The 10014-nt window shown below is 43.6% G+C and overlaps 40 non-coding genes and 4 pseudogenes across 40 annotated transcripts; all 44 read right to left on the bottom strand.

The window, feature by feature from the left end:
* Window positions 1-33: 33 nt before the first annotated feature.
* On the bottom strand, window positions 34-152 carry LOC131713291 (5S ribosomal RNA; annotated as a pseudogene).
* A 114-nt stretch (window positions 153-266) lies between these two features.
* On the bottom strand, window positions 267-385 carry LOC131719950 (5S ribosomal RNA). The gene has a single exon (XR_009318848.1). It is a non-coding gene; the product is annotated as a 5S ribosomal RNA (ribosomal RNA).
* A 100-nt stretch (window positions 386-485) lies between these two features.
* Window positions 486-604, bottom strand: LOC131719948 (5S ribosomal RNA). Its single transcript, XR_009318846.1, has one exon. It is a non-coding gene; the product is annotated as a 5S ribosomal RNA (ribosomal RNA).
* A 100-nt stretch (window positions 605-704) lies between these two features.
* LOC131719947 (5S ribosomal RNA) lies at window positions 705-823 on the bottom strand. The gene has a single exon (XR_009318845.1). It is a non-coding gene; the product is annotated as a 5S ribosomal RNA (ribosomal RNA).
* Window positions 824-937: 114 nt separating this feature from the next.
* LOC131719946 (5S ribosomal RNA) lies at window positions 938-1056 on the bottom strand. Its single transcript, XR_009318844.1, has one exon. It is a non-coding gene; the product is annotated as a 5S ribosomal RNA (ribosomal RNA).
* A 114-nt stretch (window positions 1057-1170) lies between these two features.
* Window positions 1171-1289, bottom strand: LOC131719945 (5S ribosomal RNA). The gene has a single exon (XR_009318843.1). It is a non-coding gene; the product is annotated as a 5S ribosomal RNA (ribosomal RNA).
* Window positions 1290-1403: 114 nt separating this feature from the next.
* LOC131710104 (5S ribosomal RNA) lies at window positions 1404-1522 on the bottom strand. Its single transcript, XR_009311973.1, has one exon. It is a non-coding gene; the product is annotated as a 5S ribosomal RNA (ribosomal RNA).
* Window positions 1523-1622: 100 nt separating this feature from the next.
* On the bottom strand, window positions 1623-1741 carry LOC131713290 (5S ribosomal RNA; annotated as a pseudogene).
* A 114-nt stretch (window positions 1742-1855) lies between these two features.
* Window positions 1856-1974, bottom strand: LOC131719944 (5S ribosomal RNA). The gene has a single exon (XR_009318842.1). It is a non-coding gene; the product is annotated as a 5S ribosomal RNA (ribosomal RNA).
* Window positions 1975-2088: 114 nt separating this feature from the next.
* Window positions 2089-2207, bottom strand: LOC131719943 (5S ribosomal RNA). The gene has a single exon (XR_009318841.1). It is a non-coding gene; the product is annotated as a 5S ribosomal RNA (ribosomal RNA).
* Window positions 2208-2307: 100 nt separating this feature from the next.
* LOC131719942 (5S ribosomal RNA) lies at window positions 2308-2426 on the bottom strand. The gene has a single exon (XR_009318840.1). It is a non-coding gene; the product is annotated as a 5S ribosomal RNA (ribosomal RNA).
* A 114-nt stretch (window positions 2427-2540) lies between these two features.
* Window positions 2541-2659, bottom strand: LOC131719941 (5S ribosomal RNA). Its single transcript, XR_009318839.1, has one exon. It is a non-coding gene; the product is annotated as a 5S ribosomal RNA (ribosomal RNA).
* Window positions 2660-2773: 114 nt separating this feature from the next.
* LOC131719940 (5S ribosomal RNA) lies at window positions 2774-2892 on the bottom strand. The gene has a single exon (XR_009318838.1). It is a non-coding gene; the product is annotated as a 5S ribosomal RNA (ribosomal RNA).
* Window positions 2893-3006: 114 nt separating this feature from the next.
* On the bottom strand, window positions 3007-3125 carry LOC131719939 (5S ribosomal RNA). Its single transcript, XR_009318837.1, has one exon. It is a non-coding gene; the product is annotated as a 5S ribosomal RNA (ribosomal RNA).
* Window positions 3126-3225: 100 nt separating this feature from the next.
* Window positions 3226-3344, bottom strand: LOC131719937 (5S ribosomal RNA). Its single transcript, XR_009318835.1, has one exon. It is a non-coding gene; the product is annotated as a 5S ribosomal RNA (ribosomal RNA).
* A 114-nt stretch (window positions 3345-3458) lies between these two features.
* LOC131719936 (5S ribosomal RNA) lies at window positions 3459-3577 on the bottom strand. Its single transcript, XR_009318834.1, has one exon. It is a non-coding gene; the product is annotated as a 5S ribosomal RNA (ribosomal RNA).
* A 100-nt stretch (window positions 3578-3677) lies between these two features.
* On the bottom strand, window positions 3678-3796 carry LOC131719935 (5S ribosomal RNA). Its single transcript, XR_009318833.1, has one exon. It is a non-coding gene; the product is annotated as a 5S ribosomal RNA (ribosomal RNA).
* Window positions 3797-3910: 114 nt separating this feature from the next.
* On the bottom strand, window positions 3911-4029 carry LOC131711375 (5S ribosomal RNA). The gene has a single exon (XR_009313259.1). It is a non-coding gene; the product is annotated as a 5S ribosomal RNA (ribosomal RNA).
* Window positions 4030-4129: 100 nt separating this feature from the next.
* On the bottom strand, window positions 4130-4248 carry LOC131719934 (5S ribosomal RNA). The gene has a single exon (XR_009318832.1). It is a non-coding gene; the product is annotated as a 5S ribosomal RNA (ribosomal RNA).
* Window positions 4249-4348: 100 nt separating this feature from the next.
* On the bottom strand, window positions 4349-4467 carry LOC131720657 (5S ribosomal RNA). The gene has a single exon (XR_009319554.1). It is a non-coding gene; the product is annotated as a 5S ribosomal RNA (ribosomal RNA).
* A 114-nt stretch (window positions 4468-4581) lies between these two features.
* On the bottom strand, window positions 4582-4700 carry LOC131719933 (5S ribosomal RNA). The gene has a single exon (XR_009318831.1). It is a non-coding gene; the product is annotated as a 5S ribosomal RNA (ribosomal RNA).
* Window positions 4701-4800: 100 nt separating this feature from the next.
* On the bottom strand, window positions 4801-4919 carry LOC131719932 (5S ribosomal RNA). Its single transcript, XR_009318830.1, has one exon. It is a non-coding gene; the product is annotated as a 5S ribosomal RNA (ribosomal RNA).
* Window positions 4920-5019: 100 nt separating this feature from the next.
* Window positions 5020-5128, bottom strand: LOC131715959 (5S ribosomal RNA; annotated as a pseudogene).
* Window positions 5129-5228: 100 nt separating this feature from the next.
* Window positions 5229-5347, bottom strand: LOC131719931 (5S ribosomal RNA). Its single transcript, XR_009318829.1, has one exon. It is a non-coding gene; the product is annotated as a 5S ribosomal RNA (ribosomal RNA).
* A 114-nt stretch (window positions 5348-5461) lies between these two features.
* LOC131719930 (5S ribosomal RNA) lies at window positions 5462-5580 on the bottom strand. The gene has a single exon (XR_009318828.1). It is a non-coding gene; the product is annotated as a 5S ribosomal RNA (ribosomal RNA).
* Window positions 5581-5694: 114 nt separating this feature from the next.
* Window positions 5695-5813, bottom strand: LOC131719929 (5S ribosomal RNA). Its single transcript, XR_009318827.1, has one exon. It is a non-coding gene; the product is annotated as a 5S ribosomal RNA (ribosomal RNA).
* A 114-nt stretch (window positions 5814-5927) lies between these two features.
* LOC131710939 (5S ribosomal RNA) lies at window positions 5928-6046 on the bottom strand. The gene has a single exon (XR_009312821.1). It is a non-coding gene; the product is annotated as a 5S ribosomal RNA (ribosomal RNA).
* Window positions 6047-6160: 114 nt separating this feature from the next.
* Window positions 6161-6279, bottom strand: LOC131710296 (5S ribosomal RNA). Its single transcript, XR_009312168.1, has one exon. It is a non-coding gene; the product is annotated as a 5S ribosomal RNA (ribosomal RNA).
* A 114-nt stretch (window positions 6280-6393) lies between these two features.
* LOC131710295 (5S ribosomal RNA) lies at window positions 6394-6512 on the bottom strand. The gene has a single exon (XR_009312167.1). It is a non-coding gene; the product is annotated as a 5S ribosomal RNA (ribosomal RNA).
* Window positions 6513-6626: 114 nt separating this feature from the next.
* On the bottom strand, window positions 6627-6745 carry LOC131719928 (5S ribosomal RNA). Its single transcript, XR_009318826.1, has one exon. It is a non-coding gene; the product is annotated as a 5S ribosomal RNA (ribosomal RNA).
* A 114-nt stretch (window positions 6746-6859) lies between these two features.
* On the bottom strand, window positions 6860-6978 carry LOC131711404 (5S ribosomal RNA). The gene has a single exon (XR_009313287.1). It is a non-coding gene; the product is annotated as a 5S ribosomal RNA (ribosomal RNA).
* Window positions 6979-7078: 100 nt separating this feature from the next.
* Window positions 7079-7197, bottom strand: LOC131719926 (5S ribosomal RNA). The gene has a single exon (XR_009318824.1). It is a non-coding gene; the product is annotated as a 5S ribosomal RNA (ribosomal RNA).
* A 114-nt stretch (window positions 7198-7311) lies between these two features.
* On the bottom strand, window positions 7312-7430 carry LOC131710294 (5S ribosomal RNA). The gene has a single exon (XR_009312166.1). It is a non-coding gene; the product is annotated as a 5S ribosomal RNA (ribosomal RNA).
* Window positions 7431-7544: 114 nt separating this feature from the next.
* Window positions 7545-7663, bottom strand: LOC131719925 (5S ribosomal RNA). Its single transcript, XR_009318823.1, has one exon. It is a non-coding gene; the product is annotated as a 5S ribosomal RNA (ribosomal RNA).
* A 114-nt stretch (window positions 7664-7777) lies between these two features.
* LOC131711403 (5S ribosomal RNA) lies at window positions 7778-7896 on the bottom strand. The gene has a single exon (XR_009313286.1). It is a non-coding gene; the product is annotated as a 5S ribosomal RNA (ribosomal RNA).
* A 100-nt stretch (window positions 7897-7996) lies between these two features.
* Window positions 7997-8115, bottom strand: LOC131719924 (5S ribosomal RNA). The gene has a single exon (XR_009318822.1). It is a non-coding gene; the product is annotated as a 5S ribosomal RNA (ribosomal RNA).
* Window positions 8116-8215: 100 nt separating this feature from the next.
* Window positions 8216-8334, bottom strand: LOC131719923 (5S ribosomal RNA). Its single transcript, XR_009318821.1, has one exon. It is a non-coding gene; the product is annotated as a 5S ribosomal RNA (ribosomal RNA).
* Window positions 8335-8448: 114 nt separating this feature from the next.
* Window positions 8449-8567, bottom strand: LOC131710659 (5S ribosomal RNA). Its single transcript, XR_009312541.1, has one exon. It is a non-coding gene; the product is annotated as a 5S ribosomal RNA (ribosomal RNA).
* A 100-nt stretch (window positions 8568-8667) lies between these two features.
* LOC131719922 (5S ribosomal RNA) lies at window positions 8668-8786 on the bottom strand. Its single transcript, XR_009318820.1, has one exon. It is a non-coding gene; the product is annotated as a 5S ribosomal RNA (ribosomal RNA).
* Window positions 8787-8900: 114 nt separating this feature from the next.
* Window positions 8901-9019, bottom strand: LOC131719921 (5S ribosomal RNA). The gene has a single exon (XR_009318819.1). It is a non-coding gene; the product is annotated as a 5S ribosomal RNA (ribosomal RNA).
* Window positions 9020-9119: 100 nt separating this feature from the next.
* LOC131719920 (5S ribosomal RNA) lies at window positions 9120-9238 on the bottom strand. The gene has a single exon (XR_009318818.1). It is a non-coding gene; the product is annotated as a 5S ribosomal RNA (ribosomal RNA).
* A 114-nt stretch (window positions 9239-9352) lies between these two features.
* Window positions 9353-9471, bottom strand: LOC131719919 (5S ribosomal RNA). The gene has a single exon (XR_009318817.1). It is a non-coding gene; the product is annotated as a 5S ribosomal RNA (ribosomal RNA).
* Window positions 9472-9585: 114 nt separating this feature from the next.
* Window positions 9586-9704, bottom strand: LOC131719918 (5S ribosomal RNA). Its single transcript, XR_009318816.1, has one exon. It is a non-coding gene; the product is annotated as a 5S ribosomal RNA (ribosomal RNA).
* Window positions 9705-9818: 114 nt separating this feature from the next.
* Window positions 9819-9937, bottom strand: LOC131713849 (5S ribosomal RNA; annotated as a pseudogene).
* Window positions 9938-10014: the final 77 nt, after the last annotated feature.

Raw genomic sequence — 10014 nt, 5'->3', positions numbered from 1 at the left:
TTGTCCTCCACACATTTCAATTGTAAAATGTAATGCCTGCAGAACTTAATATTCCCAGGTGGTCTCCCATCCAAGTACTAACCAAGCCCAACATTGCTTAGCTTCTGAGATCAGACGAGATCAGGCTTATTCAAGGTGGTGTGGCCGCAGGCGATTGCATTTCTGCTTTCATGACTTTTATGTTTAGTGAGCTGGGGGTGATTCCTCCAAAATTTCCTTTTGTCCTCCACACATTTCAATTGTAAAATGTAATTACAAAAATGTAATGCCTGCAGCACTTGATATTCCCAGGTGGTCTCCCATCCAAGTACTAACCAAGCCCAACATTGCTTAGCTTCTGAGATCAGACGAGATCAGGCTTATTCAAGGTGGTGTGGCCGCAGGCGATTGCATTTCTGCTTTCATGACTTTTATGTTTAGTGAGCTGGGGGTGATTCCTCCAAAATTTCCTTTTGTCCTCCACACATTTCAATTGTAAAATGTAATGCCTGCAGCACTTGATATTCCCAGGTGGTCTCCCATCCAAGTACTAACCAAGCCCAACATTGCTTAGCTTCTGAGATCAGACGAGATCAGGCTTATTCAAGGTGGTGTGGCCGCAGGCGATTGCATTTCTGCTTTCATGACTTTTATGTTTAGTGAGCTGGGGGTGATTCCTCCAAAATTTCCTTTTGTCCTCCACACATTTCAATTGTAAAATGTAATGCCTGCAGCACTTGATATTCCCAGGTGGTCTCCCATCCAAGTACTAACCAAGCCCAACATTGCTTAGCTTCTGAGATCAGACGAGATCAGGCTTATTCAAGGTGGTGTGGCCGCAGGCGATTGCATTTCTGCTTTCATGACTTTTATGTTTAGTGAGCTGGGGGTGATTCCTCCAAAATTTCCTTTTGTCCTCCACACATTTCAATTGTAAAATGTAATTACAAAAATGTAATGCCTGCAGCACTTGATATTCCCAGGTGGTCTCCCATCCAAGTACTAACCAAGCCCAACATTGCTTAGCTTCTGAGATCAGACGAGATCAGGCTTATTCAAGGTGGTGTGGCCGCAGGCGATTGCATTTCTGCTTTCATGACTTTTATGTTTAGTGAGCTGGGGGTGATTCCTCCAAAATTTCCTTTTGTCCTCCACACATTTCAATTGTAAAATGTAATTACAAAAATGTAATGCCTGCAGCACTTGATATTCCCAGGTGGTCTCCCATCCAAGTACTAACCAAGCCCAACATTGCTTAGCTTCTGAGATCAGACGAGATCAGGCTTATTCAAGGTGGTGTGGCCGCAGGCGATTGCTGTTCTGCTTTCATGACTTTTATGTTTAGTGAGCTGGGGGTGATTCCTCCAAAATTTCCTTTTGTCCTCCACACATTTCAATTGTAAAATGTAATTACAAAAATGTAATGCCTGCAGCACTTGATATTCCCAGGTGGTCTCCCATCCAAGTACTAACCAAGCCCAACATTGCTTAGCTTCTGAGATCAGACGAGATCAGGCTTATTCAAGGTGGTGTGGCCGCAGACGATTGCATTTCTGCTTTCATGACTTTTATGTTTAGTGAGCTGGGGGTGATTCCTCCAAAATTTCCTTTTGTCCTCCACACATTTCAATTGTAAAATGTAATGCCTGCAGAACTTAATATTCCCAGGTGGTCTCCCATCCAAGTACTAACCAAGCCCAACATTGCTTAGCTTCTGAGATCAGACGAGATCAGGCTTATTCAAGGTGGTGTGGCCGCAGGCGATTGCATTTCTGCTTTCATGACTTTTATGTTTAGTGAGCTGGGGGTGATTCCTCCAAAATTTCCTTTTGTCCTCCACACATTTCAATTGTAAAATGTAATTACAAAAATGTAATGCCTGCAGCACTTGATATTCCCAGGTGGTCTCCCATCCAAGTACTAACCAAGCCCAACATTGCTTAGCTTCTGAGATCAGACGAGATCAGGCTTATTCAAGGTGGTGTGGCCGCAGGCGATTGCATTTCTGCTTTCATGACTTTTATGTTTAGTGAGCTGGGGGTGATTCCTCCAAAATTTCCTTTTGTCCTCCACACATTTCAATTGTAAAATGTAATTACAAAAATGTAATGCCTGCAGCACTTGATATTCCCAGGTGGTCTCCCATCCAAGTACTAACCAAGCCCAACATTGCTTAGCTTCTGAGATCAGACGAGATCAGGCTTATTCAAGGTGGTGTGGCCGCAGGCGATTGCATTTCTGCTTTCATGACTTTTATGTTTAGTGAGCTGGGGGTGATTCCTCCAAAATTTCCTTTTGTCCTCCACACATTTCAATTGTAAAATGTAATGCCTGCAGCACTTGATATTCCCAGGTGGTCTCCCATCCAAGTACTAACCAAGCCCAACATTGCTTAGCTTCTGAGATCAGACGAGATCAGGCTTATTCAAGGTGGTGTGGCCGCAGGCGATTGCATTTCTGCTTTCATGACTTTTATGTTTAGTGAGCTGGGGGTGATTCCTCCAAAATTTCCTTTTGTCCTCCACACATTTCAATTGTAAAATGTAATTACAAAAATGTAATGCCTGCAGCACTTGATATTCCCAGGTGGTCTCCCATCCAAGTACTAACCAAGCCCAACATTGCTTAGCTTCTGAGATCAGACGAGATCAGGCTTATTCAAGGTGGTGTGGCCGCAGGCGATTGCATTTCTGCTTTCATGACTTTTATGTTTAGTGAGCTGGGGGTGATTCCTCCAAAATTTCCTTTTGTCCTCCACACATTTCAATTGTAAAATGTAATTACAAAAATGTAATGCCTGCAGCACTTGATATTCCCAGGTGGTCTCCCATCCAAGTACTAACCAAGCCCAACATTGCTTAGCTTCTGAGATCAGACGAGATCAGGCTTATTCAAGGTGGTGTGGCCGCAGGCGATTGCTGTTCTGCTTTCATGACTTTTATGTTTAGTGAGCTGGGGGTGATTCCTCCAAAATTTCCTTTTGTCCTCCACACATTTCAATTGTAAAATGTAATTACAAAAATGTAATGCCTGCAGCACTTGATATTCCCAGGTGGTCTCCCATCCAAGTACTAACCAAGCCCAACATTGCTTAGCTTCTGAGATCAGACGAGATCAGGCTTATTCAAGGTGGTGTGGCCGCAGGCGATTGCATTTCTGCTTTCATGACTTTTATGTTTAGTGAGCTGGGGGTGATTCCTCCAAAATTTCCTTTTGTCCTCCACACATTTCAATTGTAAAATGTAATGCCTGCAGCACTTGATATTCCCAGGTGGTCTCCCATCCAAGTACTAACCAAGCCCAACATTGCTTAGCTTCTGAGATCAGACGAGATCAGGCTTATTCAAGGTGGTGTGGCCGCAGGCGATTGCATTGCTGCTTTCATGACTTTTATGTTTAGTGAGCTGGGGGTGATTCCTCCAAAATTTCCTTTTGTCCTCCACACATTTCAATTGTAAAATGTAATTACAAAAATGTAATGCCTGCAGCACTTGATATTCCCAGGTGGTCTCCCATCCAAGTACTAACCAAGCCCAACATTGCTTAGCTTCTGAGATCAGACGAGATCAGGCTTATTCAAGGTGGTGTGGCCGCAGGCGATTGCATTTCTGCTTTCATGACTTTTATGTTTAGTGAGCTGGGGGTGATTCCTCCAAAATTTCCTTTTGTCCTCCACACATTTCAATTGTAAAATGTAATGCCTGCAGCACTTGATATTCCCAGGTGGTCTCCCATCCAAGTACTAACCAAGCCCAACATTGCTTAGCTTCTGAGATCAGACGAGATCAGGCTTATTCAAGGTGGTGTGGCCGCAGGCGATTGCATTCCTGCTTTCATGACTTTTATGTTTAGTGAGCTGGGGGTGATTCCTCCAAAATTTCCTTTTGTCCTCCACACATTTCAATTGTAAAATGTAATTACTAAAATGTAATGCCTGCAGCACTTGATATTCCCAGGTGGTCTCCCATCCAAGTACTAACCAAGCCCAACATTGCTTAGCTTCTGAAATCAGACGAGATCAGGCTTATTCAAGGTGGTGTGGCCGCAGGCGATTGCATTTCTGCTTTCATGACTTTTATGTTTAGTGAGCTGGGGGTGATTCCTCCAAAATTTCCTTTTGTCCTCCACACATTTCAATTGTAAAATGTAATGCCTGCAGCACTTGATATTCCCAGGTGGTCTCCCATCCAAGTACTAACCAAGCCCAACATTGCTTAGCTTCTGAGATCAGACGAGATCAGGCTTATTCAAGGTGGTGTGGCCGCAGGCGCTTGCATTTCTGCTTTCATGACTTTTATGTTTAGTGAGCTGGGGGTGATTCCTCCAAAATTTCCTTTTGTCCTCCACACATTTCAATTGTAAAATGTAATGCCTGCAGCACTTGATATTCCCAGGGGGTCTCCCATCCAAGTACTAACCAAGCCCAACATTGCTTAGCTTCTGAGATCAGACGAGATCAGGCTTATTCAAGGTGGTGTGGCCGCAGGCGATTGCATTTCTGCTTTCATGACTTTTATGTTTAGTGAGCTGGGGGTGATTCCTCCAAAATTTCCTTTTGTCCTCCACACATTTCAATTGTAAAATGTAATTACAAAAATGTAATGCCTGCAGCACTTGATATTCCCAGGTGGTCTCCCATCCAAGTACTAACCAAGCCCAACATTGCTTAGCTTCTGAGATCAGACGAGATCAGGCTTATTCAAGGTGGTGTGGCCGCAGGCGATTGCATTCCTGCTTTCATGACTTTTATGTTTAGTGAGCTGGGGGTGATTCCTCCAAAATTTCCTTTTGTCCTCCACACATTTCAATTGTAAAATGTAATGCCTGCAGCACTTGATATTCCCAGGTGGTCTCCCATCCAAGTACTAACCAAGCCCAACATTGCTTAGCTTCTGAGATCAGACGAGATCAGGCTTATTCAAGGTGGTGTGGCCGCAGGCGATTGCATTTCTGCTTTCATGACTTTTATGTTTAGTGAGCTGGGGGTGATTCCTCCAAAATTTCCTTTTGTCCTCCACACATTTCAATTGTAAAATGTAATGCCTGCAGCACTTGATATTCCCAGGTGGTCTCCCATCCAAGTACTAACCAAGCCCAACATTGCTTAGCTTCGGAGATCAGGCTTATTCAAGGTGGTGTGGCCGCAGGCGATTGCATTTCTGCTTTCATGACTTTTATGTTTAGTGAGCTGGGGGTGATTCCTCCAAAATTTCCTTTTGTCCTCCACACATTTCAATTGTAAAATGTAATGCCTGCAGCACTTGATATTCCCAGGTGGTCTCCCATCCAAGTACTAACCAAGCCCAACATTGCTTAGCTTCTGAGATCAGACGAGATCAGGCTTATTCAAGGTGGTGTGGCCGCAGGCGATTGCATTTCTGCTTTCATGACTTTTATGTTTAGTGAGCTGGGGGTGATTCCTCCAAAATTTCCTTTTGTCCTCCACACATTTCAATTGTAAAATGTAATTACAAAAATGTAATGCCTGCAGCACTTGATATTCCCAGGTGGTCTCCCATCCAAGTACTAACCAAGCCCAACATTGCTTAGCTTCTGAGATCAGACGAGATCAGGCTTATTCAAGGTGGTGTGGCCGCAGGCGATTGCATTTCTGCTTTCATGACTTTTATGTTTAGTGAGCTGGGGGTGATTCCTCCAAAATTTCCTTTTGTCCTCCACACATTTCAATTGTAAAATGTAATTACAAAAATGTAATGCCTGCAGCACTTGATATTCCCAGGTGGTCTCCCATCCAAGTACTAACCAAGCCCAACATTGCTTAGCTTCTGAGATCAGACGAGATCAGGCTTATTCAAGGTGGTGTGGCCGCAGGCGATTGCATTTCTGCTTTCATGACTTTTATGTTTAGTGAGCTGGGGGTGATTCCTCCAAAATTTCCTTTTGTCCTCCACACATTTCAATTGTAAAATGTAATTACAAAAATGTAATGCCTGCAGCACTTGATATTCCCCGGTGGTCTCCCATCCAAGTACTAACCAAGCCCAACATTGCTTAGCTTCTGAGATCAGACGAGATCAGGCTTATTCAAGGTGGTGTGGCCGCAGGCGATTGCATTTCTGCTTTCATGACTTTTATGTTTAGTGAGCTGGGGGTGATTCCTCCAAAATTTCCTTTTGTCCTCCACACATTTCAATTGTAAAATGTAATTACAAAAATGTAATGCCTGCAGCACTTGATATTCCCAGGTGGTCTCCCAGCCAAGTACTAACCAAGCCCAACATTGCTTAGCTTCTGAGATCAGACGAGATCAGGCTTATTCAAGGTGGTGTGGCCGCAGGCGATTGCATTTCTGCTTTCATGACTTTTATGTTTAGTGAGCTGGGGGTGATTCCTCCAAAATTTCCTTTTGTCCTCCACACATTTCAATTGTAAAATGTAATTACAAAAATGTAATGCCTGCAGCACTTGATATTCCCAGGTGGTCTCCCAGCCAAGTACTAACCAAGCCCAACATTGCTTAGCTTCTGAGATCAGACGAGATCAGGCTTATTCAAGGTGGTGTGGCCGCAGGCGATTGCATTTCTGCTTTCATGACTTTTATGTTTAGTGAGCTGGGGGTGATTCCTCCAAAATTTCCTTTTGTCCTCCACACATTTCAATTGTAAAATGTAATTACAAAAATGTAATGCCTGCAGCACTTGATATTCCCAGGTGGTCTCCCATCCAAGTACTAACCAAGCCCAACATTGCTTAGCTTCTGAGATCAGACGAGATCAGGCTTATTCAAGGTGGTGTGGCCGCAGGCGATTGCATTTCTGCTTTCATGACTTTTATGTTTAGTGAGCTGGGGGTGATTCCTCCAAAATTTCCTTTTGTCCTCCACACATTTCAATTGTAAAATGTAATTACAAAAATGTAATGCCTGCAGCACTTGATATTCCCAGGTGGTCTCCCATCCAACTACTAACCAAGCCCAACATTGTTTAGCTTCTGAGATCAGATGAGATCAGGCTTATTCAAGGTGGTGTGGCCGCAGGCGATTGCATTGCTGCTTTCATGACTTTTATGTTTAGTGAGCTGGGGGTGATTCCTCCAAAATTTCCTTTTGTCCTCCACACATTTCAATTGTAAAATGTAATGCCTGCAGCACTTGATATTCCCAGGTGGTCTCCCATCCAAGTACTAACCAAGCCCAACATTGCTTAGCTTCTGAGATCAGACGAGATCAGGCTTATTCAAGGTGGTGTGGCCGCAGGCGATTGCATTTCTGCTTTCATGACTTTTATGTTTAGTGAGCTGGGGGTGATTCCTCCAAAATTTCCTTTTGTCCTCCACACATTTCAATTGTAAAATGTAATTACAAAAATGTAATGCCTGCAGCACTTGATATTCCCAGGTGGTCTCCCAGCCAAGTACTAACCAAGCCCAACATTGCTTAGCTTCTGAGATCAGACGAGATCAGGCTTATTCAAGGTGGTGTGGCCGCAGGCGATTGCATTTCTGCTTTCATGACTTTTATGTTTAGTGAGCTGGGGGTGATTCCTCCAAAATTTCCTTTTGTCCTCCACACATTTCAATTGTAAAATGTAATTACAAAAATGTAATGCCTGCAGCACTTGATATTCCCAGGTGGTCTCCCATCCAAGTACTAACCAAGCCCAACATTGCTTAGCTTCTGAGATCAGACGAGATCAGGCTTATTCAAGGTGGTGTGGCCGCAGGCGATTGCATTTCTGCTTTCATGACTTTTATGTTTAGTGAGCTGGGGGTGATTCCTCCAAAATTTCCTTTTGTCCTCCACACATTTCAATTGTAAAATGTAATTACAAAAATGTAATGCCTGCAGCACTTGATATTCCCAGGTGGTCTCCCATCCAACTACTAACCAAGCCCAACATTGTTTAGCTTCTGAGATCAGATGAGATCAGGCTTATTCAAGGTGGTGTGGCCGCAGGCGATTGCATTGCTGCTTTCATGACTTTTATGTTTAGTGAGCTGGGGGTGATTCCTCCAAAATTTCCTTTTGTCCTCCACACATTTCAATTGTAAAATGTAATGCCTGCAGCACTTGATATTCCCAGGTGGTCTCCCATCCAAGTACTAACCAAGCCCAACATTGCTTAGCTTCTGAGATCAGACGAGATCAGGCTTATTCAAGGTGGTGTGGCCGCAGGCGATTGCATTTCTGCTTTCATGAGTTTTATGTTTAGTGAGCTGGGGGTGATTCCTCCAAAATTTCCTTTTGTCCTCCACACATTTCAATTGTAAAATGTAATGCCTGCAGCACTTGATATTCCCAGGTGGTCTCCCATCCAAGTACTAACCAAGCCCAACATTGCTTAGCTTCTGAGATCAGACGAGATCAGGCTTATTCAAGGTGGTGTGGCCGCAGGCGATTGCATTTCTGCTTTCATGACTTTTATGTTTAGTGAGCTGGGGGTGATTCCTCCAAAATTTCCTTTTGTCCTCCACACATTTCAATTGTAAAATGTAATTACAAAAATGTAATGCCTGCAGCACTTGATATTCCCAGGTGGTCTCCCATCCAAGTACTAACCAAGCCCAACATTGCTTAGCTTCTGAGATCAGACGAGATCAGGCTTATTCAAGGTGGAGTGGCCGCAGGCGATTGCATTTCTGCTTTCATGACTTTTATGTTTAGTGAGCTGGGGGTGATTCCTCCAAAATTTCCTTTTGTCCTCCACACATTTCAATTGTAAAATGTAATGCCTGCAGCACTTGATATTCCCAGGTGGTCTCCCATCCAAGTACTAACCAAGCCCAACATTGCTTAGCTTCTGAGATCAGACGAGATCAGGCTTATTCAAGGTGGTGTGGCCGCAGGCGATTGCATTTCTGCTTTCATGACTTTTATGTTTAGTGAGCTGGGGGTGATTCCTCCAAAATTTCCTTTTGTCCTCCACACATTTCAATTGTAAAATGTAATTACAAAAATGTAATGCCTGCAGCACTTGATATTCCCAGGTGGTCTCCCATCCAAGTACTAACCAAGCCCAACATTGCTTAGCTTCTGAGATCAGACGAGATCAGGCTTATTCAAGGTGGTGTGGCCGCAGGCGATTGCATTTCTGCTTTAATGACTTTTATGTTTAGTGAGCTGGGGGTGATTCCTCCAAAATTTCCTTTTGTCCTCCACACATTTCAATTGTAAAATGTAATGCCTGCAGCACTTGATATTCCCAGGTGGTCTCCCATCCAAGTACTAACCAAGCCCAACATTGCTTAGCTTCTGAGATCAGACGAGATCAGGCTTATTCAAGGTGGTGTGGCCGCAGGCGATTGCATTTCTGCTTTCATGACTTTTATGTTTAGTGAGCTGGGGGTGATTCCTCCAAAATTTCCTTTTGTCCTCCACACATTTCAATTGTAAAATGTAATTACAAAAATGTAATGCCTGCAGCACTTGATATTCCCAGGTGGTCTCCCATCCAAGTACTAACCAAGCCCAACATTGCTTAGCTTCTGAGATCAGACGAGATCAGGCTTATTCAAGGTGGTGTGGCCGCAGGCGATTGCATTTCTGCTTTCATGACTTTTATGTTTAGTGAGCTGGGGGTGATTCCTCCAAAATTTCCTTTTGTCCTCCACACATTTCAATTGTAAAATGTAATTACAAAAATGTAATGCCTGCAGCACTTGATATTCCCAGGTGGTCTCCCATCCAAGTACTAACCAAGCCCAACATTGCTTAGCTTCTGAGATCAGACGAGATCAGGCTTATTCAAGGTGGTGTGGCCGCAGGCGATTGCATTTCTGCTTTCATGACTTTTATGTTTAGTGAGCTGGGGGTGATTCCTCCAAAATTTCCTTTTGTCCTCCACACATTTCAATTGTAAAATGTAATTACAAAAATGTAATGCCTGCAGCACTTGATATTCCCAGGTGGTCTCCCATCCAACTACTAACGAAGCCCAACATTGTTTAGCTTCTGAGATCAGATGAGATCAGGCTTATTCAAGGTGGTGTGGCCGCAGGCGATTGCATTGCTGCTTTCATGACTTTTATGTTTAGTGAGCTGGGGGTGATTCCTCCAAAATTTCCTTTTGTCCTCCA

Source organism: Acipenser ruthenus, chromosome 44, assembly GCF_902713425.1.
Source record: "Acipenser ruthenus chromosome 44, fAciRut3.2 maternal haplotype, whole genome shotgun sequence".
NCBI lineage: Eukaryota > Metazoa > Chordata > Actinopteri > Acipenseriformes > Acipenseridae > Acipenser > Acipenser ruthenus.
This window is presented reverse-complemented; position numbering and strand designations above follow the sequence as displayed.